Here is a 23,986-nt window from a genome sequence, read left to right as displayed (position 1 = left end):
TGACCAGTCACCAAGGAATACCGCCATCCAGGCTAAAAATCTTGATCATTGTCTTTGTTGTTTCCAAGTAGTAAAATTTTGACAGAAAGACTTGTCTCTTTAGAAAAGCAAAAATGAGAGTCTTAATTTACTTTCAAAAGAGATTTAAAATTTAGATCTGAAATCACTCAATTCAGATATGCCAGTATTTGTATTTTCTAGGTTTATTACTTCACAATTCCCATTTGCAACCAAACATGGAAATGCTTTTGAGCTTAAGTTCTGAAGCACGTGGTTTGTGAAATATGATGTAAAGCAGGAGCTCTTGTTCCACTTGGATCCTGACATAAATTCAGATGCCATTTGAGTTCTTCAAGTTATTTTCCTACTGTTTGTAGACCACGAAACCACCCGTGTGATTATGCATAGACAATTCCAGATTAAGCCCAGGAAGAGGCAGTTTGTTTGCCGGAAGGAAGAGTGGATGACCTAGAATCAGGCAGGAAGTACTTACATAGAAAACTTGTCAGGGCATTTACTGAAAGTAACCAATCAGAAGCTACTTTGGGGCTATTAATTTGTCGCCACTTTGTGGTTAGGATTCAGTGTTTTAGAGTACAAAAGAGATCTCATCTCAGATTTAAAGAGAACATTTATTACATCTTAAAAGAGACAAAGAAAACACAAAAACACAGACACATCATCTAGAGGAGGGGCCGTTAGCAAGTCAAAATGGTATCCAAGGCTTCATCCTGCACTTCTGAGATGGTTCTCTTTGACCCGGAGGAATGACAAAACTGGCAAACTGGTTTGTTGAGATAGATACCAAACTATAAAAAAGGGCATGGGAGGGCAAATGCAACTCACAAGTTCATGATTAGTAGCAGATCAATACATCACACTTACAGATAGGAATGTAGGACCATGATTTGGACACATATATTATGTAGGATAGAAGGAATTATAAGCTTGATCCAGAACTTTCCAACCAAGTCAGGGCGAGACTAAGACTATGTGACTCATGACTGTGTGACTCATGACTATGTGACTCCCTGTCCTCAGCCGGTGACCTCCATCAAGGACACACCCAGACAAGTCTCTGAGACTGCCCCTCCCTGGGATGGCTGGAGAGGAGTGGAGGTCATCTACTTTCCGATGTACCTGCCTGAGGACATGATTCTCCACACGCTTGGTTCAGGATCAGAAAGAACTTAATGGAGGCTTGATCTACATGGGGACTCTACAAATGGATTCCGGGCTGTCACTGCCATCCACAGCCTTTTGTAGACTGGAGTGTTCAGGATTTAAGCGCTAATACAGGGGCCACATGTAATCAGGTGAGAAAAGCACCGGAAGCGATCTTATAATCTTTCTTTTTAATGACTGGGAACTGTGTATTTTACTGATGGTACACTACAACGTTGGCACTCTGAGCCCCTGACCTTCTTCACAGATCTGGATAGAAGTTCTTGAGGATGGGACATTTCCAGTGTTGGGAGATTGAGTTGAGGCAAAGACTCCCCAGGAGCTGAGGGCCTTTCTCTTCTAGTGCGATTGCTGGGGCTGGTGACCCGGGAGCCTCTTATTCCTTGGAAGCCACGTGCACCATAAAGTCCACCGCTCCGTTGCTGTAGTCAGATTCAATGTCATACCTGGAAATGAGCTTGCCAAAGTGGTCGCTAAGGGCTATGCCAAAGGTGGAAGAATCGGTGTCACTACTACAGTTACAGGTGTCACTTCTACAGTCTCAGTGTAGCCTGGGCTGCTCTGTAGGGGACCATCTGATTCCTGCTTCACCACATTCTTGCCATTGTATTTGGCAACTTCAGACTGGCATGTTGGGGGTGGGGTCAGCTCACGGATGACCTTACCCACAGCTTTACCAGAGGCAACAGATATGGGATTGAGGTTCTGGGCAGCCTCATGGCTGTCCTACCAGAGTTTTCAAAAGAGGATGCCCACAGAACAGCAGTGTTGAGGTGGTCTATGGTCACGAGTCCCTCCATGATGTCAAAATTGCCTTGGATGACCTTGGCTAGGGAGGTCAAGCGGTTGGTAGTGCAGGAGGCTTTACTTAAAGTCTTTTATTATAGGTACATTAGAAACAGTTAGATGACTTTTTAATTTTTTATTTTAATAAATCATTTTATTAGGGCTCTTACAGCTCTTATAACAATCCATATATCAGTTGTATAAAGCACATTTAAAAACATTTTTATTTAATCATTTTATTGGGGGCTCGTACAACTTCTATCACAATCCATCCATCCACGTGTCAAGAACATTTGTACATTTGTTGCCATCATCATTCTCAAAACATTTGCTTTCTGCCTGAGCCCTTGGTATCAGCTCCTCTTTTGTCCCTCCCTCCCCCATCCTCCTACCCTTATGACCTCCTGATAAATTATAAATTATTATTATTTTCATATCTTATACTGCCCGCTGTCTCCATTCACCCACATTACTGTTGTTCATCCCACCTGGGGAAGTTATACATAAATCATTGTAATTGGTTCTCTATTTCTTCACCTTCTTCCCCCACCTGCCCCCTAGCTTTCTGGTATCACTACTCCCATCACTGTTTCTGAGGGGTTAATCTCTCCTGGATTCCATGTGTCAAGATCTCTTATCTGTACCAGTGTTCATGTTCTGGTCTAGCCGGATTGGTAAGGTAGAACTGGGGACATGATAGACAGAGGGAGGAAGCATTAAAGAACTAGAGGAATGTTGTGATATAAAAACCATGGTAAGGGGAAGATGGGGTAGAAAGGGGGAACCGATCACAAAGGATCTACATATAACCCCCTCCCTGGGGGACGGACAACAGAAAAGTGGGTGTAGGAAGACGTCGGACAGTGTAAGACATGAGAAAATAATAATTTATAAATCATCAAGGGTTTGTGAGGGGCAGGACGGGGAGGGAGGGGAAAAATGAGGAGCTGATACCAAGAGCTCAAGTAGAAAGCAAATGTTTTGAGAATGACGATGGCAACAAATGTGCTTGACACGATGGATATATGTATGGATTGTGATCAGAGTTGTACGAGCCCCCAATAACATGATTTGAAAAAGAAGGAAAACCATGGCTATGGGTTCATGAACTACATCTACCTCTGTCCTCATGCATGCTGACAGTTTCTGTCATTTCCAAGATTACGTTTGTTTTGTCACTGTCCTGTTGAAGGCTTGATAAGAGGAAGCGGCTTGGTAGGCTAGGCTGTTATTGTGGGGCACAAGTGTAGCTCAACTGGGTCAGGGCTAGAATAGGCTGTGGAAAACCAAAGTCTGAGGTGGGCCTCAGTTTCGGTTTCTCAGAAAGGGCCTAAGGTACAGTTTCAGGTTCCTGGAACAGACGTAAACCACTGTCTGATGTAGCCTGACCCACGCTGACCAATGGGGCACAGTGTCCAACAGGCGACCACCCACCGTCGGCAGACCAATCGGGAGGACACACGCGACCCTACTGGCCGGTCACTGCTGAACAAGGCTGGCACTGGAAATATTCTCCAATAAATTTAAAGAATAATAACCCTGGACTGCCCCTTGCCCCCTAACCCTATAAAAGCCTGGAGAACAAAGAACTCAGAGCTGATTCTCTTTGGACGCTGGGTCCCTGCTGCGCTGGGCAGTGGAGGGAGGGAAGCCCTAGCTCGAGCTAGGAAATAAACTCCTTTTGCCGTTTTTTGCATCTCAAGTGGTCGTAATTTTCCGTGCGCCCAAGGTGAGCTCGCGCTCCATTCCCCCATCTAACATTAACCACAAGGTCAGTGTCTGAAACCCACCAGCCATTCTGAGGGAGAAAAATGAGACTATCTGTTCCAGTAAAAATGTACTAGCGTGTGAGTTAGTGCCTAAAAGCAAAGGCATCCCTCACAGAGTCCTGGTTTCATCCTAAGCCTTAAAATTAATCCACATTCACTTCCTGACCACCCAGCTGCCAAAGTGAAGGCCAAAGGGACAGGAAAGCACAGTAGCCTTGAGCATTTGCCTATGAAATATAGGATGGCAGGAGGGAGCAGGCTGCTTTCAAGAAAGATAGATAAGTTACATACACATTGAATAATCAAAAACTCCAAATTGCCTGTTGCGTCAATGCTGACTTATAGCAGCCTCCTGTGGGTTTCCCAGACTGTCTTTCTCCCAAGGAACTGCTGGTGGTTTCAAACTGGTGACCATGTGTGTATCTCAGCCCAACCCATAGCCGTTACACCACTACACACTGAACAGACAGGAACATAGACAAAGAATAGATTGGTGAAGGAGAACTTACACAAGGATATGGGTAGACAGAAGAACCCCCTGAAGATAAAGATAAACAAATAAGAGAGAGCTGTCTCCTTTGTCCTCTACAATTCTGGCCTGATGGTCAGATTTTTTTAAAAAATCATTTTATTAGGGGCTTGCCAATAAAATGAGGGAGTCTTGCCATCCTTGCCTCTAAGGACCATACTGGTCTTCTTCCAACACAGTTTAGTTTGTCCTTTTGGCAGTCCCTGGTACTTTCAATATTCTTCTCGAGCACCACAATTCAAAAGCATCTATTTATCTTCCATCTTCTGTATTCCGTGTCCAACTTTCACATGCATATGATACAATGTAGAATACTATGAATGGGATCAGGTGCACCTCAGTCCTCAAAGTAACATCCTTGTTCTTCAATACTCTGAAATGGTCTTGGGGAGCTTATATGGGTGTCTCAAAGGTTAGCTCTCCACATCAAATGCTAATTCTGAATTACTCTTTGTATTCAATCAGACATAGCTTTGATGATATGTAAAATTTTGGTTTTCCTCACTATTGCAACTTTGTGATGATTTTCCCCTAGTACAGTCACTCCTTTCTTTTCCTCCTGAAATGCTGTTCTGTCTTTTGAAATGTCCCATTCTTCTGGTATCCAGCTTGATCTCTATGTGCTTGTCAGGATCCTTGACCTCAGTATGATGACTGAAAGAGAAAGAAAAATTAGTAAGAGACATCTTACTTAGATTTTAAGAAACTTTTTCTTACCCATGAAACCAAAATTAACTATAAACAGGACTTAATCAAACTGAAAAAGTATTGACTCCTCCTTTTAAAAACAAAAACTGCACGGCCAAATTTTATTGATTTGCCTTTTCCAGCTGAAAATGAAAGTCAACAACAAAACCAATTCTTTGTTATTTTTTAAAAATTATTTTATTAGGGGCTCATACAACTCATCACAATCCATCCATACATCAATTGTATAAAGTACATCTGTACATTCAGTGCCCTCATTGTTCTCAAAGCATTTGCTTTCCACTTAAGCCCTGGCATCAGCTCCTCATTTTGCCCCCTCCTGCTCCATTCCCCACTCCCCAATTCTTCGTTATTTGAGAAAAAGACTGAGGTTTTTGTTGGGTGATGTCCAGTCAGTTCTGACCCCGTGACCCCATGTACAATAGAAGGAAACACACTCGGCCTTCACCATCCTCCCAATCGTTGCTGTTTGAACCCACTGTTGTAGCAAGTGTGTTGATCCATTCACAGAGTGCATTACACCAGGCATGAACTCTTTTCTCCAGGGCCTGGGCTCTCTAACAACATGACCAAAATATGTGAGATGAAGTCTCACCATCCTTGCCCCTAAGGAGCATTATGGCTGTACTTCTTCCAAAAACACATGTGCTTGGTCTTTTGGCTGTCCATGGTGCTTATAATATTCTTTGCCAGCACCACAATGCAAATACATTGATCCATCTTCCCTATTCAATGTCCAACTTTCACATGTGTGGGAGGCAATCGGAAATACCATGCCTTGGGTAAGGCACACCTTAGTCCTCAAAGCAGCATCCTTGCCCCTAAGGAGCATTCTGGCTGTACTTCTTCCAAAAACACATGTGCTTGGTCTTTTGGCTGTCCGTGGTGCTTATAATATTCTTTGCCAGCACCACAATGCAAATACATTGATCCATCTTCCCTATTCAATGTCCAACTTTCTTTTTATTTATTTATTTATTTATTTTTTCAATGTCCAACTTTCACATGTGTGGGAGGCAATCAGAAATACCATGCCTTGGGTAAGGCACACCTTAGTCCTCAAAGCAGCATCCTTGCTCTTCAACCATTTCAAGAGCTCTTGTGCAGCAGATTTATTCAATGCAATGAGCATTAGTTATGGATCCAAGTAAGACATGATCCTTGAAAACGTCAACATTTTCTCCATTTAGCATGATGTTATCTACTGGCCCACCTGTGAGGATTTTGGTTTTCTTAACATTGAGTTTTAATTCCTACTAAAGGTTTCAATCTTTGAGCTTCATCAGCAAAACTTCTTCAGTTCCTCCTCACTTTCAGCAAGCAAGGTTGTGTCATCAGCCTACTGCAGGTTGTTAACAAACCTCCCTCCCATCCTGATGCTACATTCTTCTTCAGATCGCCCAGCTTCTCTGATGATTTCTCAGCATATGGCTTGAATAAATAGGCTTCTTTAGTTTAAAGATGAGGTCTCGTAGGTATTAATGGGTCCCTGGCCAAATATTCAGGAGTTACCAGTTTAGTGCTAACTCAGCAATTATTAAGTATCACCTTTAAAGTATTTGGTCATCAGGGAAACATATTCATTAATAAAATATTACTTAAATATCTGCGAAATTCTAATCCTGAACAGCACTTCTTTTTGATTTTTTCTTAACATGGGAAACTTGATCCATCAATTTGCAATTGCTTACTAAATTTTAAAGCCATCATATATTACATTATTCTTTTGAGCTAATTGAAATATTGGGGTTTTTTTTGCTGGCCTAAGGACCTAAGTAAAATCTCTCATTTAAAAAAAAATCATTTTATGGGACGCTCTTACAAGATTCCATACATCAAAAAAAATTTTTTTTTAAAGATTCCATATATCAATTGTATCAAGCCTATTAAAATCACTCATTTTAAGAAACTAAATGATCTTCCTTCATGCACATAGAGTGATTGCTTGGAGTAGACCTTGAAACATAATTTGTTGTTTTTTTAAACTGGAAGAAATTTATTATTTTTGTCTTTATCTCTTCTCTTAGCGTGTTAGTCCAGGTAGACTAGAGAAACAAATTCATAGACATTTCATATGTGCATAAAAGAGAACTTTATATCAAAGAGCAATTGTACAGCCCAGTCCAGCTCAGGTCCATAAATCTAATATTACCCCATATGTAGATATTAATCCATACATTTCTCATTAGACTCACATAGCCATACAAGGATGCCAAATTCAGGAAGATCACAGGCCAGTGGGTGGAAAGTCTTGTGGATCCAGTGGTGGTGGAAGCATCTCAGCACTGGTGTGGGTCTCCACATGACTCCTCTAGCTCCAGGGCTCTGGCTCCATCAGCGTTGCTTCATGTGGCTTGTCACCAGGAATACGAAGCAGAGAGAGCATGTGTCCCACCTCTAGGGAGGAAGAGAGGAGTTTCCACAATCTTCAGGAGAAGGCCATGCTCACACAGAGGCCTCATTGGCTATGACCTGATCGACAGGCTACACTCCACCCCTGCACAAGTCGACAGATTATGTAACTGCCACACTTAGCTATATTTATTCTGAAGTAGGAGCCCCAGTAGGATAGTGCCCCCATTAGGCTACTAACTGCAAGGTCAGCATTTCAAAACCACCAGTTGGTCCTTAGGAGAAAGACGGGGCTTTCTACTCCTGTAAACATTTCTAGTCTTAGAAACCCATAGGACAGTTCTCCTCTTCCTTTAGAGTCACTATGATTGGCAATGAGAGAGAGAGAGAGAGAGAGAGAGAGAGAGAGAGAGAGAGAGAGAGATTGTTGTTAGTGCCATGCAGTCAGTTCTGACCCACAGTGAACCCATGAATAACAGAACAAAACCCTGCCCAGTCCTTTGTCATCCTCACAATTGTTCTTAGGTTTGAGCTCAGTGTTGCAGCCCCTGTGTCAATGCACCTTATTAAGAGCCTTCCTCCCGCGCCCCCCCTGCGCCCCACCTCCCGCCCTTCTACTTTACCAAGCAATGGATTTGGTTATGGTTTTATTATCGCATCACCTTTCTAACGACGGGGGGTGGGGGTGGGGACACACACACATACACACACACACAAAGAAAGGCGGATCTCTTACCCAAGGTCATGAAAATGCTAAGTTCTGTAGCTAGGCTTGCAGTGCGAACAGTAAGACCTATAATCACCAGCCAGGGTTTACTTTGGATCTCTACTCAGATGCCCACTAATAATCTCATTCAATGTGCCCTCATCGACTCCTGATTGTAACCCCATAAGTCTTGCCCTACGACTACCCTTTAAATTTCATAAATTACGCTCATTCATCCACATCCTTGCATACAAATTAAATGGATCACACTTGATTTCATTACCTATCACGCACGTAATAGCCAATCAGCAAATCCTGCTAGCTTTATTTTAAAAATATGTCTTTCCTAAGGGAAAAAAGATTCCAGAGTCAAACATATTCTACAGAGACGCTTTTATTTGTTTGTTCGTTTGTTTGTTTATGAAGCCTTAACAAGACAGAGACACAACAAGGACACACATGCTTAGATGAGAAAAGTCATTGGCATGAAGCTGATGGATTTTTGTTGACTCATAGCCCTAGGGCTAATTATATAATAATAATAATATTTTAAGGAAACTATTACAAAATTATGATTGGCAGTAGGTGGCATGGTGGGTTGTGTATTGGGCTGATAGCACAAGGTCGGCAGTTTGAATCCGCCAGCTGCTCTGTGGGAAACAGCTGAGGCTTTCTGCTCCTGTAAGGTTACAGCCTGGGAAGGGCACAGGGGCATTTCTACTCTGCTCATAGGATCGCTGCTGTGAGCTGGAATTGACGCAATGGCAGTGACTTTATAATTCATCACTGTCATTGCTAGGACTACAGAAGCAGTAAAAATACCAAGATTTGAATATGTACACAATTGCAGATTTTAAAAACTTATGATTGGTTCCAGGATTTTGACCACCTGCGTACATGGTGATCAGGGTATGACTTATGCTCCAGAGTCTTAGTCATACAGACTCCAACTTTGAACTATATAACCATGACCCTAAATCTTTAAGGGTATGTCCAGTCATGCTAGCCAGTTCTCGGTGCAAGACTGAGGGCAAATTTGTCCCTCCCTGGGTGCACTGGGAGTTGTAACAAAGACTCAAGTCCTGAGGACAATACTGCCTCTCCCTGCCTGTCTGGAATGCCCCTAGCTACATTGCTGGTTTAATGGTCAGAAAGAATGTGTCAGGGCTCCCACTATAGATGGATGCTTTTCAACAATGAAAGACTTTATCATTCAAGTTCTGATGCATAGGTTCCAGATGTCATTTGGTCTGCTTGCCCCCCTTTCAGAAAAGAAGTACTCAGTGCCCACCTGACAATTAAATGCTTTTGTACTATGGTCCATAATCCAGAACAAAGTGTGGGTATCTAGTTTTGCAGCCCCTCTCCCCCATCATTCTAGTGAGGTGGTGGTGGTAGGGGTAGTGTCCACATTGGGAAACACTGTCCTAATGTATACCCTTTGTGATCATAGATTTTATTTTAAATCCTTTGACCATGCTTCGGTTTGTGTGCTTTATCTTGTATGTATTCAGTGATAATGTTTACATAGTTTTTGTCTTAAGAAAAACTTTTAAGACCCAAGATACTATCTTTTTTGATTGCTTGGAACACATAATTGCTTCCCATTTTTTCCACAATAGTGCCCAATCTTCAGTTATCATCTTATGAGGGTACTTATGGAATGGAGCTAAATAGTAAAAACTAAATGGCTTGTGGTTAAGCTAAAATCTTAAACTGATTTTTAAAAGAAAATAATAAATAAAACTTTAAACTGAGAGTTCAAGCCCAATCCATAGGATGTTTTATATATGGATATGTGTGTATATATATATATATATGGAGGGAGAGAGAGAGAGAGAGAGAGAGAGAGAGAGAAAGAGAGTAAGATAAGCCTTTCTTTTTTTAAGATGAGCCTTTCTGCTCCTATAGAGATTGACAGCTCCCCTCCATCCTATAGGGTTGCTATGAGTCAGATTCAACTAATGGAAATACATTTGATGGCATATATATACAGATGGTTCAACATTAGACATCAATCTAATGCAATATACTAAATGAATGAAATAAGAGAAAATAACCACATAATCATCTCAAGCAAGGCAGAATAGGCATTTGACAAAAATAATCAATAAAAGGGAAATTCCTCAATATAATAAAGAGCATTTATTGCAGACCCACAGGTAACACCATACAGAGTGGTGAAAAACTGAGACTACTTTCAATAACATCAGGTAGAAGACAAGGATACCCACTCACAACGGCTGTTAAGGTCATTCTGAGTGTCTTAGCCAGAGGGACAATTAGGCTAAAAAATAATGGAAAGAAACCAAATTGAAAAGGAATGAGAAAAAAACTGTATCTTTTTGGCAGATGACATAATCATACACATAAATAAATAAGCCAGATATTTGACAAGAACTTTTTTGCACTAATAAACAAATTCAGAAAAGTAACAGGTAACAAGGTCAACACCCCAAAAATCATTTGGGTTTTTCTTCATCAGCCATGAGCAAGTTGAGGGGGAAATTTACAACAATGTCAACTCATAGCGACCCCCTGTGGGTTTCCAAGACTTTAAGTGTTTACTGGAGAAGAAAGCCCGGTCTTTCTCCCGAGGTGGGTTCAAGCTGCTGACCTTGCTACATATATATAGTTTCAAGAGGCACCTGAGGAAATGGTTTACAACTGAATGGATGATCACATGAGAGCGCACCAAGGAATATTGCTATGGATAATCTCACAGTAGAGAATCATTACATCAGACTACAAAATGAAGGATAATGCCGAGAATCATGACCCAGTCAAGTTGACAAAGAACATTGGCCCCTATAATGTGATATAAGTGGAACAACTCCAAACTCATCGCCAACGTTCCATTTTATTTACCACTGGATCCACAGCAGAAAGATCTATGGCATATGTGCCAATTGCACTGATCCCCAAATCTGAGAGTTTAACACTTTCCCCAAAACACGCAATTCCCACTCAGTAACGACCAGTGACTGTGAGTCTATTGAGGCAACCCAGCTTCTACTCTAATACATTGCTAGGGATCTTCTCCTAGTAGCTTTGGATTATGGCCCCATGTGGACAACGCTGGCCTGGCTATGATTCTAGATTGTTATCTTCACGAGTACGTGCACAGAATGGAACCCAAAATGCTCCTGGACTCTTGGTCAAAGAGTATGGCTCCATTTCTTTATTCCTGTAAACCATTTTCTCCATTTCAGCTTTATTTAGTATTAAAGACCAGTTGCTGTCAAGTCAGCTTTTACTCATCATGACTCCACATATGTCAGTGTAGAACTACACTCCATAGGGTCGCCAATGACTGCGTTGTAGGGATTAGATAGCCAGGACTTTCTTCCTTGGTGCCTTTGGGTAAACTTGAGCCACCAGCCTCCTTCTTTCTTAACCTTTCTAAATTTTACCCCTGGATAAGTGTTGCTAAATGATTTCCCTGGTGTTATTTTTTTTCTCTTGTTGACTTGCCTCCTACTTGGGCTGCAAAGTGAACCATGATGGTAGACCTGAAGATCATAGTCTCAGCAGTATCTATGCAGCCAATAAGCCTGGTATTTGTTTTTATTACTTTCAATTTTGTTCCACAGCCACCCTCACCCCACTCTCAAAGGTGGTCACTCTCAGAGCAGTTGGTGGTGGTGGCCAAGCACCATCTAGATCAATGGTTCTCAATCTTCCTAATGCCGCCACCCTTTCATACAGTTCGTTATAGTGACCCCCCAACCATAAAATTATTTTTTGTTGCTACTTCATAACTGCAATTTTGCCACTGTTATGAATCGGGCAACCATGTGAAAGGGTCGTTTGACCCCCAAAGGGGTCATGACCCACAGGTTGAGAACCGCTGATCTAGATCTTCTATTCTTAGGGTTAGTGGAAACTGAAGATTGATGTTCCCCTGTTCCATTAGTCCATTGCACTAATTATTTCCATGAGTCTTCAATTTTCTTCACTCTTCTTTCCTCCAGACAAGGAGAGAAAACTACTTGCATCTCAGGTAGTTCCTCATGAACATTTAAGACCCCAGTTGCTACTCAGCAAAGCAGGATATAGAACCTTATCTTTGTGGACTGTGTTATGCCAATTGGCCTTGGTGTCTTCTTATACCATGGTCCTGAGATTCCTGAACCTGCAGGACCAGTGACTCATTTGGTTATATTTACTCCCATAAAGCGGTCAGTATAGGAAACTTGCAAGGGCAGGTCTGCCCTGTCCTATAGGGTTTCTGTGAGTCAGCATTCACTCGGTGGACATTAGACGGACGTGAGCACAGAAACACTTGCAAAGATGATGCCGGACTGCATAGTGCTTCGCTCTGCGGCACACAGGGTTGCTATGGGTCAGAGCTGCCCTGATGGCGCCTAACAACAATTTTCATAACTTTGGATGTGATTTTTTGTTGTTGCTGTTTCTAACTTCTTAAGTGGGCAATTTATTTCTGAGTTTTTTTCTGACTACTGCTGTTATTTCAAGTCTTGAATCTTTTAATCTTACTTTAAAGAATTATGTTGCAATTTTGATGTTTTCTGAACACCTTTTTCCTGGCATGTTTCATTATCTGTATGTTTGGTGTTCTAATTCTTTTTTCTTGTAAAAATGTTCTCTGAGATTTGAACTATGTTTCTCTGTTATTTATTTGTAGGTGAATTTGATTTTTATGAATTTTTTTCAAAGTATAGTTCAGGGTAGCTCTTTTACTTCACACAGCTCTCTTGTTTAATGTTTTGTTTAAAAAATGTCAACCTATTTTCTGAGATGACTAATCTCTAGTCCTTTTCACGCTTTCATCTAAGGCCTGTCTGTGCTTGGTTTCTTTTCTTTTTTAAATCATTTTATTGGGAGTTCATACAACTCTTATATTGTGTCAAGCACATCTGTTCATCTGTTGCCATCATCATTCTCAAAACATTTGCTTTCTACTTGAGCTTCTCGTTTTTCCCCCTCCTTCCCTGTTCCCCACTCCCTCATGAACCCTTGATGATTTGTAAATTATTATTTTGTCATATCTTACACTGTCCAACATGGTTTCTATGGCTTTAAACTAACTCAATCTTGATTCCTCTGTGTCCTGGAAGGGCATCTTAGCGCATCAGTTTCAGAAGTTAATGGGACTTCTGATGGACTCATTAGCGAGTTGACTGAAAGGCTGGTGGTTCTGATCAGAGAAAGAGCTGCTGATCTGCTCCCATGGATGAACATCTGAAGTATCAATTATGAACACAACCTTGCTTGCTGAAAACGAAGAGAACATGAAGTGCTAACGGACGAGAGCCAAAGACTCCCGCCCTTACGATAGACTACAGTTCAGCATCAGCAGAATAGCCCTCACAGCAGGGCCAGTGAGCAACGGCACACCACCAGGGAAGATATTCTCCTAGAATCTCATTTTACTTGGATCCACAATCACTAGCAATGCAAGCAGCAGTCAAGAAATCAAAGGCTGCTCACACACGTGTTGCAAAAGACTTCGTACAAATGTTCAAAAGCAAAGATGCCACTTTGAAATCTCATGTACACCGGCCTGAGCCATGTGATCTTTGCCTCCCATGCATGTACCACACCCTGGTGGCACAGTGGAATAAGCGCTGGGCTACTGACAGAGAGGAGAATGTACTGCATAAATCCTAAGAAGTGGTCATTATGAGTTGGAATCAACTGGGTGGCAGTGGACTTTTTCTATGGATGTGTGAAAACAGGACAATGAACAAGGAAGGGGGAAGAATTAGCGATGCTTTTGAAACGTGGTTTTGACCAAGAATATTGAATGTACCATCCAGGGTCAGAAGAATGATCAGATATGTGTTGGAAGAAATACAGCTGGAAAGCACTTTGGAAGCAAGGGTAGTGACATTTCGTCTCACCTGCTTGGGTCACGTGATCTGGAGGGCGTGGTCCCTGAAGAGAGAGGCAAGCTGAGTAAAGCAGTGGATCAGAAAGAGACAAAAAGGAAGACCCGCAATGAAATGACTGCAACAATGGGCTCCAACAATCAGCTCTGATATGTTAGTGTGTCTATAAGTGACTGGCGTGTAATCGTCCTTTCTTGGTAAAGAGTTTATCAGGATACTTCAAATCTTACGAAATGCTGCCTTCTTTTCTGTTCTCTGGAGCAGTGTTGCTCAAAGCAGGCGATACCGCCCTCTGCTGGGGAGTTCTTGAAGTGTGTGTGTGTGTGTGTGTGTGTGTGTGTGTGTGTGTGTGTGTGTTTAGGGTCCCTGGCAGTATAGTGGGGAGTTCTTGAAGTGTGTGTGTGTGTGTGTGTGTGTGTGTGTGTGTGTGTGTGTTTAGGGTCCCTGGCAGTATAGTGGGGAGTTCTTGAAGTGTGTGTGTGTGTGTGTGTGTGTGTGTGTGTGTGTGTGTGTGTTTAGGGTCCCTGGCAGTATAGTGGCTATGCCTGGGGCTGCCAACCATGAGGTCAGCAGTTTGAAACCACCAGCTGCTTTGCAGGAGAAAGACAAGACATTTTATTCCCATGAAGAGTTACAATTTCTGCATTTCCACCCTGTTACTAGGAGTGGGACTCTCCTCGATGGCGGTGAGTTTTTGAGCGAGCTATTTTATCCTGCATTATGGGTTATAGTATAAAAGTTCTGAATTGTCTGGGGGGAGTGCCAGGTAATACATGTTTTTTGGAAATGGGGTGGTCCACCAAATATGTTTAGAAACCTATGCTCTAAGTATATTACTTCTCTCATGAAACATCTGGAAGATTTCATCACAGAAGTGATCTGAAAAGTGGGTGAAGGGAGACATCAGGCAGTGTAAGACATGACAGAATAATAATAATTTATAAGTTATCAAGGGTTCATGAGGGAGGGGGATGCAGGGAGGGAGGAGAAAAAATGAGGAGCTGATACTAAGGGGCTTAAGTAGAAAGCAAATGTTTTGAGAATGATGATGGCAACAAATATACAAATGTGCTTGACACAATGGATGGATGTATGGATTGTGACAAGAGTTGTAGAGCCCCAAATAAAATGATTTAAAAAAAAAGAAGAAGAAGTGATCTGGGCTTGCAGAATACTCTCTGGAAAAGTTTATTTCACAGTCAATTTTTTTCAGTAATACCAGACAATTCAGATTTTTTATTTGTTTCAAACTTGATGTTATATATGTTTTTCAAGGTACTCCATTATATGAAATGTCTCAAGTTTTACCGAATTTGTTCATAAAAATGAATTATTTTTACATTTTGTTATGTTTTAGGTATAAGTTTACACAGCACATTAATTCCCTACTTAACAATGCATATATACTTTGTTCTTAAATACAGTTGGGTTGCTGTTCCCGCAAAGTGTCAGCACTCCCTCCATCCTTCCTCTGCTTACCCTGCCTGCTCATCTCTTCTTGTTGGCAAATGGTGCCTGTTTGGTCTCCTATAGTTGATTGTTCGAAGGAGCACATTCATAAGAAGTGTTATAGCCAATCTATTATTTGACTGAAAGGTGGCCTCCAAAGTGCCTTCAGTTTCAAGGTAAATAGGAATCGTAGGAAGGTAGTTTCAGGGGTTCCTCTAGTCAAGCATACCAGGAAGTATGGGTTTGTTTGCTTTTTTTCTTTAAGTATGTTTTTTTTAATGAGTTTGAGTTTTATTTTACTTTTTTTTTAACCTTTTAAATTGGGACCTTTTGTTACATCCTTGGTCAGAGCAGCAGGACACCTTTTGGTAGTGGGGCACCAGCTAGTTCAAGTCTCAAGTTAGAGAAGACTGTGGTTTGTGCTGACCACTAATCCAGTGGATTAATTGTTCCCTTGACATTTTCTTTATATATATATATATACGTGTGTATATATATATATATAACATTGATGTTTCCAGTGCTTGGAGCGGTTGAAGACTGGAAGAATTCCAGAGGCAGGGTAGGGGGGTGGGGGGTGGCAAGGAGACTATATTGGAGGAAGGAACAGAATCCATAATCCACATCCTGGGGCAGGAAAGCTAGACAGGACAAAGAGGAGGCAGCATTCCCTCCATTAACCATTTCTGGAGATCTTCCCCAGGGACCACTGTTCTACATCACCAACCTGATCCCAGAACCATCTCATTTCCAGGTGAGAAGCCACATAGGGAGAGTGAACCCAAAGGCAGAAAGAATGGTGTGTGGATTATTTGTTTTTAGAGAAACAAAACTAGGACACTTATCAATATACATATATAGTGAGAAGGAAGACAACAGCTAATTAGTCCACACAACAGTACAAAGGGCTCAGTTCAACTCACTTTCATGGAACCATTAATGTACTAAAGTCCTTCAACTGGTCCAAGGTCAAGGAAACACACAACAGAGTCTGCCTTCAGGCAAGACAAGCATTTGTGGGGCAGCAATGCAGGAAGATGAGACTTTGAGGCGCAGCAGAGACCAGTAGCTTGGGAGCATAGTGAAGTGGTCCTGATGGATCCTCAGGAAGCACAGTGAAGCAGGTCTCCATGAACCCTCAAGCTTTGGCAATGCATTTACACAGCAAGGCAAGATCCACAGGTTGGCTCAGCCACAGTAGTGAAGCACGTGCGTGAGGCACAGGATGAGTTTAAGCAGAAGGGCGCTAGTCCAATCACCAGGGAGAAAAAAAGAAGGGTGCTGGCCTTGGAAAGCCATTTATCTCATTGACCTCCAATCAAGCTGTGACCTGATTAAACTCTGCCCACATGTTCCTACGGAAACCTAGTTGGCACAGTAAACCTAACTATCACAAATGGCAAGAGTCCGGTCAGAAGAAGCTCTTTTCGAAGCTATCAGTCTTTACTGATCAGGACCCCCTTGGCCTCACATGCTTCTGTTTCCTGCAATCCCCACAATCAAGTAGGAATCATTTTTGCAGCAAAAGCAGATTAAAAACAATGGCGGCATGGGAAGAGGGGTAGACAGCATGCTTAGACTGTTATGAAAGAATTTCTAAGCAGAAATCTAGTCCTTATTTCTGTCCAATATTTAGTCTTTCTTTGTTGCAGACTTTATCTTTTCTACATAGGCTAATCACTGTGATAATAATCTCTTCATCTTCCAGAGTTGAGTCAAGATAATCTTTTTAAAACAGTGTCATTAGCACTTCCTCCACATGTCATACAATTCCATGATCAAGAGGAGTTGTACAATTATCACCACAGTCAACTCTTGGACAGTTTTTTCTTCCTTGTACTCATTGTTATTCATGTAGATAATCTTCATGCTCTAGAAAATCTTCCAATATTTCTTTGACTGCCTCTGTCTCCAAATCTTCATCTGTTGAGGGACTATAAGAACCTGCAGACCCAGCAGGGGATGTGGATGGACTTGAATCTTCTGCTGAGAGCTGCAGATCAGGAGAAGACTTCCATCATTGTGGACAAGAGTCTGCGCGGCCAGCTGGACTTTCCCCTGCGCACTCTCAGTGCTGCGCAGCAACAAGAGCGGCAAGCCCTTGTATGTACATCAGTTGGTTAATATTTCCCTCAGAAGGACCCTCCTGAGTGCTGCTGGTTTCAGCACCTGACTCATTTAACCACCACATGTGTAGATTATTGAGAAGATAATTGTAGATTATCTGCAGGGCTCCATCCAGGTTCCCAGTAGCCTAGCTAAGGGCCTGCTAAGCCGCACATGTGGAGAGTAGTCTATGACTTTCAAAGCATTGATATCCTCCAGTTGGCGCCTTTTCTTCTCTTTCCTTATCTGGGCCAATTTCTCTCTTCGGTTGGTGATACGAGTAAGTTGCATGATCCTAGTTACTGTCACATGCTCCCAGGCCCAGCCGGGCTTCCTGTGCCATAAATCTCAGCTGCCAACTGGACATCCCTAACAGAAGGATTGCAGAGAGGAGATGACCCAGTCAGGGTGCAGTATAGCAACAGTGAGACATACAACTTTCCTTTAGTTCTTTAATGCTTCCTCCCTCCACCCCCTACCACCACCACAATCATGATCCCAAACTTACCTTACAAATCCAGCTAGACCAGAGGATGTACACTGGTACAAATAAGAACTGGAAACACAGGGAATACAAGACAGATGAACCCTCAGGATCAATCATGAGAGTAGCAATACCAGGAGGGTAAGGGGAAAGGGGTAGAAAGGGGGAACCGATCACAATGATCTGCATATAACCCCTTCCTGGGAGATGGACAATAGAAAAGTGGGGGAAGGGAGACGTCGGACAATGTCAGACATGACAAAATGATAATAATTTATAAATTATCAGGGGTTCATGAGAGAGGGTGGAGGATGGAGGGGGTAAAATAAGGAGCTGATACCAAGGGCTCAAGTAGAAAGGAAATGTTTTGAGAATGATGATGGCAACCAATGTACAAATATGCTCGACACAATGGATGGATCTATGGATTGTGACGAGCACTGCACGAGTGCCCAATAAAATGATTTTTTTAAAATCTCAGCTGCAACAAATGATGATTCTTTGCTGGCTCAATGTTCTCGCTCTTTAAAGAGTTGGCGTGGCTTGTTGAAACTTCTTTGGCTCTACATCGTTACTACTCGGAGAGATTTGGATTGCCTGAAGCAAGTGGTCTTAGGAACAATACCTTCTCTTTACCACCATTTCCTTTCATGTGGGCCAGTCTCTGAGGATCCTCTCCATAACAAATTTTAAAGCATTTCTGGGCCAAGTTTATTTTTTTTCTACCTCATCAAGGCATTCCAGTTGCTCCGGGTGGAAGTAGCACCGTACAATACCTAGCTGGAGCCCCGTGTAAGTTTCTACTGGGTCCATTCGTTCTCTGCAGCACTCACAGAAATGTTTGTCAGCATCCAACCGACACGGCCGCACTATTCCAGAGTCTTCTTTTTTCAGGGAAGCCCTGCTTTTCTCATGATATCCCATAGCTCACATAAGGGCTGTGCTCTCGAGTGGGGAATCCTGATTGATCGGCCCGTTTGGGTGGCTATGTCTAAATAAGGTGTAGTTTATGGGTCTACCACGTTTCAGCTCTCGCAGTCCAGATTTCCCGTCCTCTCTTGGTGCTCTTGTAAAGATGTATAGTCAGTTCAGCTTCACTTTGCTCTTCCCAGTCTACGTGAAAGTTCTTCCACACATCCTCCTCAGCCTGCTTCAGTGCAAACACACAGCTTTCCCACTACGAGTCACTCTTGACTCTTCCACGTCTTTCCTCGTTGAAGCTGTTTCTTTTGTTTAACATTTCATTTAAAAATTTTTTATTAATCATTTTATTGAGGGGCTTTTACCAATCTTATGTCAATCCATCATTCAATTGTCCTAAGCACACTTGTGCATATGTTGCCATCAACATTTCCAAAACATCTTCTTTCTACTTGAGCCCTTGGTATCAACTCCTGTTTTTCCCCTCCCTCCACCACCCCGATGAATCCTTGATCAATTGTATATCATTATTGTTATTTCATGAGCTGTTTATTATTTATGACAATTTTGATATAATTTTCGTGAAATCCAAAGGTTTCTGCTATTTTGGACCTCAGTTCCCTGCCAGTGATGTGCAAGCAGGTCTCCCACAAGTTTTTCCTCTTTTCTTAGTATAGGAGGAAAAAATACCTCAGTTGTAGCAATTACTATTGTTTTGTAATTTTCATTTCCTGCCCCACTTTCCATTGCTCTGCACCATGTTTCTTCTGTTTTTTTCCTACCTCATTTTCACAGCATTGTAGCTTATCAGAGTATTTCTTAGAAAGGTCCTTTTTTAAAATAAAAAATCATTTTATTGGGGACCTTACAGATATTACAACAATCCATAAACCAATTATATCAAGCAATATGTTACCATCGTAATTTTCAAAACACTACCTTAAAAATTATCTTTCTACTTGAGCCCTTATTATCAGCTCTTCTTTTTTCCCTCCCTCCCCACCCTCATGAACCCTGGATAATATATATATATCTATATATATTTTCCCCCCATAGCTTACTCCATCCGTTATATCCCTTCACCCACGTTTTTGTTCTTCCTCCCCCTGGTGTGTGTGTGTTATACAGCATCACTGCTATCGGTACCCCCTTAGCAAGGTCCTTCCATGCCAAACCAACTTGGTTATTTTCTTCTGTATATGGAACTTTGCAAAGTTGAATTTTGTCTTCCCTTAAGAACTGGGATCATTTTGCTAGAAGATAATGCTTCTGTACCGTCCCCCACCCCCAGGCCACCACACTTCACTGCTCCACTTCTCTGAGCCTCGAGTCCTTACTTACTTTCCTCCACTCACCTTTGCTCCAAAGGTGAAGACACCAGTAGCAGGATCTCCAGTGACCCCTTGCAAGCTCTGACGATCACAGATTCTACCCAGCAAAGTAGAATTTCGACGACAACTGTGTTATGCCAATGACCTAGATGACTCCTGAGGCTCTCATCCTTAATCTTCAAGCCCAGCGACCCAGCCTCACAGAGTTTTCCTAACTGTGCCGCCCAAGCGCTCCAAAACTTTGTGGAACAGGGAAGGAAACGATAATGGAATGTTCCCACGAACATTTGGAGCCACCCCTTCGCATATATATACAAATGCCGTCATGAAAAACTAGCTAGAGTGATGCCTTCCTGGTTGATATTTTAAAACGGCCCATCTCCTCCCACCCCTTGATCATTTTGCTTCAGACCTCATTTTGTTCACCTATAGGCATGTGGCAGATTATGGAAGTTAATCTTTTGAAACACCTGCAGGTGTTTGTGGTCAGTCCCATTTCCCAGGGGACCTTGCTTTATTTAACTGGATATGCAGACAAAAATTCACTTGTTCTTCCTTCCAAAAATTTCCTCCAAGACATTAGTTTATAATCATCTATTCTCATTTAATATCTCTGCCAAGTTAAAAAAAAAAGCCTCTTTTATAAACTTGTAAAAATTGGCTCTACCACATCCTGGCCCACCAAGCCCTGAGGACGAGATTCCTGCTCAGAGCAGCCAAGGCACAGAAAGGACCACAGGGTCGACCCCACCACGAGATACAATGTCCCTCACTGACCCAGAGCGCTACGGGGGACAATGCTGGGGACAGTGTGGGAATTGTGCCCGATCTGACCACACCACACGGAGGCAAAACACTAAGGGCGTGCAACAGAACAGCAAGGGGAGCAGAGCAAGGAAATCCCTGGGAAATACCAAAAATACACTTTGGGGCCAGGGTGTGGCACCCCATCAGACAACAGAAAAGTGGGTAAAGGGAGACATTGGTCAGTGTAAGACATGAAAAAAATCTATAAATTATCAAGGGTTTGTAAAATAAGGGAGAGTGGCAGAGGGAGGGGGAAAATGAGTGGATACCAAAGGCTCAAGTAGAAAGAAAATGAAGATGGCAACAAATGTACAAATGTGATTGACACAATGGATGTATGGGTTGAGGTAAGAGTTGTAAGAGCCCCAATAAAATGATGTGGAAAAAATTGGCTCTACATGTACACAGATACAGATAAGAGATCATAACATACAGAACCTAGTCCAGGAACAGAAATGGGAATAGCAATACCAGGAGGGGAGGGGAGGGGGAAGAAACAATGGGGATAAGAGACAGTGGTCAGTGTAAGATATGAAAATAATAATTTATAATTTATCAAGGGGCCACGAGGGTGGAGGGGGGAGAGAGAATAAAAAGGGCTCAAATAGAAAGTAAATGTTTAGAAAATAATAATGACAACATATATACAAATGTGCTTGATACAAGTGATGTACGAGCTATAAGAGCTCCCAATAAAATGATCTTTTAAAAAGTGGCTCTAGTTCTCTGTATAATCAGCACGATCACTGTGAGAAACGCTGTGGACGCCTCAATCCCGTTTCTTTTCTCTTCATGGAGGTGGGTCAGTATGAAGCCCTGACTTGGGCGTACCCCATGGGTTTCCAGAGGGAGAACTGGAGTGGACCCCTTACATACCCCAAATGAGGTTTACTGACGAATGTTTAAGAGATCCAATCTGACTCATTTCCTTTGGTGAGATGAGAGTGCTCCACTCTGGCCTCAAACTATGTTCTTTCTGTCCTGTACCCCCGGGACTAGGCCCACCCTTGTCTTCTGTTCTGACTCTTACCTGTCTGTGGCAGCCACCTTGATTTTAGTGTCACCATGGGCCACGGCCACACCTGGTGTTACTATTATGGTAGGAACAAGCCCTATCCAAAGTCCCGCTTCTGCCGAGGTGTCTCTGATACCAAGATTCGCATCTTTGACCTGGGCCGGAAGCAGGCAAAGGTGGAAGAATTCCCGCAGTGTAGACACGTGGTGCCGGATGAGGACGACAGCCTTCCTCAGAACCGGAAGATGTTGAAAAGTCGTGGCAAAGATGGCTTCCACATCCGAGTGCCGCTCCACCCCTTCCACATCATCCACATCAACAAGATGTTGTTGTGTGTTGGGGCTGGCAGGCTCCAAATTGAGATGCGAGGTGCTTTGGGGAAACCCAACGCACAGTGGCTGGAGTCTGCAAGGTCAAGGTCATCATGTCCATCCCCACTCAGCTTCTAAACAAGGAGCATGTTGTGATTGAGGCCTTAGGCAGGCCCAAGTCCAAGTTCCCTGGGTGCCAGTAAGATTCACATCTCCAAGAGGTGGGGCTTCACCAAGTTTGATGCGGATGAGTTTGAGGACATGGTGGCTGAGAAGAGCCTCATCCTGGATGGCTGTGGGGTCAAATACACCCCTAACTGAGGCCCATTGGACAAGCGCCAGGCCTGGCACTTGTTAGGTAGTGAGAAGCAGGGACCAGGGCCTTGTCCCTCTTCCTGCATTGAGGACTCCTACAGGAGGCTGCTGTGAAGAATCAGGCGAGCCTCAGCCAGCCATAAAGGCTATGGGGCATGTGCCAATTCAAGCTTGAGCCAGGTGGGTGGTGTACCTGGGTGGGCCCAAACTAGGCCAGGTGGGCTTAAATCAGTCAATAGGGTTAACCAATACCTTTGACCACATCTTTCAGCCAAAGGCCCCACATACCAGGACCTTAAGAGCACCTGACCCTTCTGTTTCTTTTCTGCCTTCCACTCAGCTGTGCTGCAGTCCGTTTGGCCTCAGGTTACCATGTGTGGGCTTGTGGTTCTGCAAAGTTTTCTGTGATAAGTGACTGTAAAACTTCTTCTGTCCTTCATAAAACTCACTTGGATCACAAACCAGGCTTCGGCATGAATTCTTTCCCGGGTGAAGCCAAGAGCGAAGTTTTTTCCCACCCAAGAAACCTAACATTTGTGGTGCCGTGGCTCAGATACAGCCTTTGTACCACACTAAGGTAAGCCTGGGAATGGGGACACAGGGCCCTGCCTAAGGGACTCTTGGTGCTTCCAGACTTCTCACCTCACCACCCTTGAGAGACTGGGTGGCTTGGTCAGACTTACACGCCAAGGTGCAGTTTGAAAATGCGCCGGCCTCCTAGAGGGAAGCAGAATCTTCTCCTTCCTCCTCCTCCACTAAGACTGGTCTGTGGAATTTACTGTTGACATCCGACAGCCAACTTGACAGCAGCCCCCCATGGGGCATGTGTAACGTATAGCAGGAATCCCTTCCCCTCCCCCCTGTTTGTCTTTATTGCTCCAGGTGTTTCCTGTTTCTATGTTGGGCTGCATGTCTGCTTTTCTGTGCTTCCAGGACCTTGAACGTTTGCTTCCTGGAATGTGATCGAAACCCTGCAGCCTGCAGTGTTGGGGATGTTCGGTCCCAAAAGCCTTTTTGATGTTCAGTGGTCTGCTTTGTGTCCTGGCCAGCAAGACAGCCATGCGTGCACACATAAACCCTGTTGGTCTCTGCAGCATTCTGGTTCCCGTTGCTTGCCCCCTGCCAACGCTAGACTAGGCCACATGCAGCGGCCACCATTTTCCTGATCATGTGCCTCTCCACTCCCCAGCAAGATGGTGCCACCCAGTGTCCGCCGCTCTTTTTGTTGTGGGACAGCTGAGCATGTGACCCTGGACACAATGGTGCCCAGCTCTCCAACCATGTTAGGGGAGCGGTACTTAGTGGGCTGACCGCCCGCCCGGGGCCTAACCCCACCGAGTCCTCTGGTGGTTGGTCT

General features: G+C 43.1%; 2 pseudogenes; one reads left to right on the top strand and one right to left on the bottom strand.

The window, feature by feature from the left end:
* Positions 1-16,971: 16,971 nt before the first annotated feature.
* On the bottom strand, positions 16,972-21,824 carry LOC142461590 (NEDD8 ultimate buster 1-like; annotated as a pseudogene).
* A 229-nt stretch (positions 21,825-22,053) lies between these two features.
* On the top strand, positions 22,054-22,743 carry LOC142461589 (large ribosomal subunit protein uL16-like; annotated as a pseudogene).
* The last annotated feature ends 1,243 nt before the right edge of the window (positions 22,744-23,986 follow it).

This window comes from Tenrec ecaudatus, chromosome 11 (assembly GCF_050624435.1).
Source record: "Tenrec ecaudatus isolate mTenEca1 chromosome 11, mTenEca1.hap1, whole genome shotgun sequence".
Lineage (NCBI taxonomy): Eukaryota > Metazoa > Chordata > Mammalia > Afrosoricida > Tenrecidae > Tenrec > Tenrec ecaudatus.
This window is presented reverse-complemented; position numbering and strand designations above follow the sequence as displayed.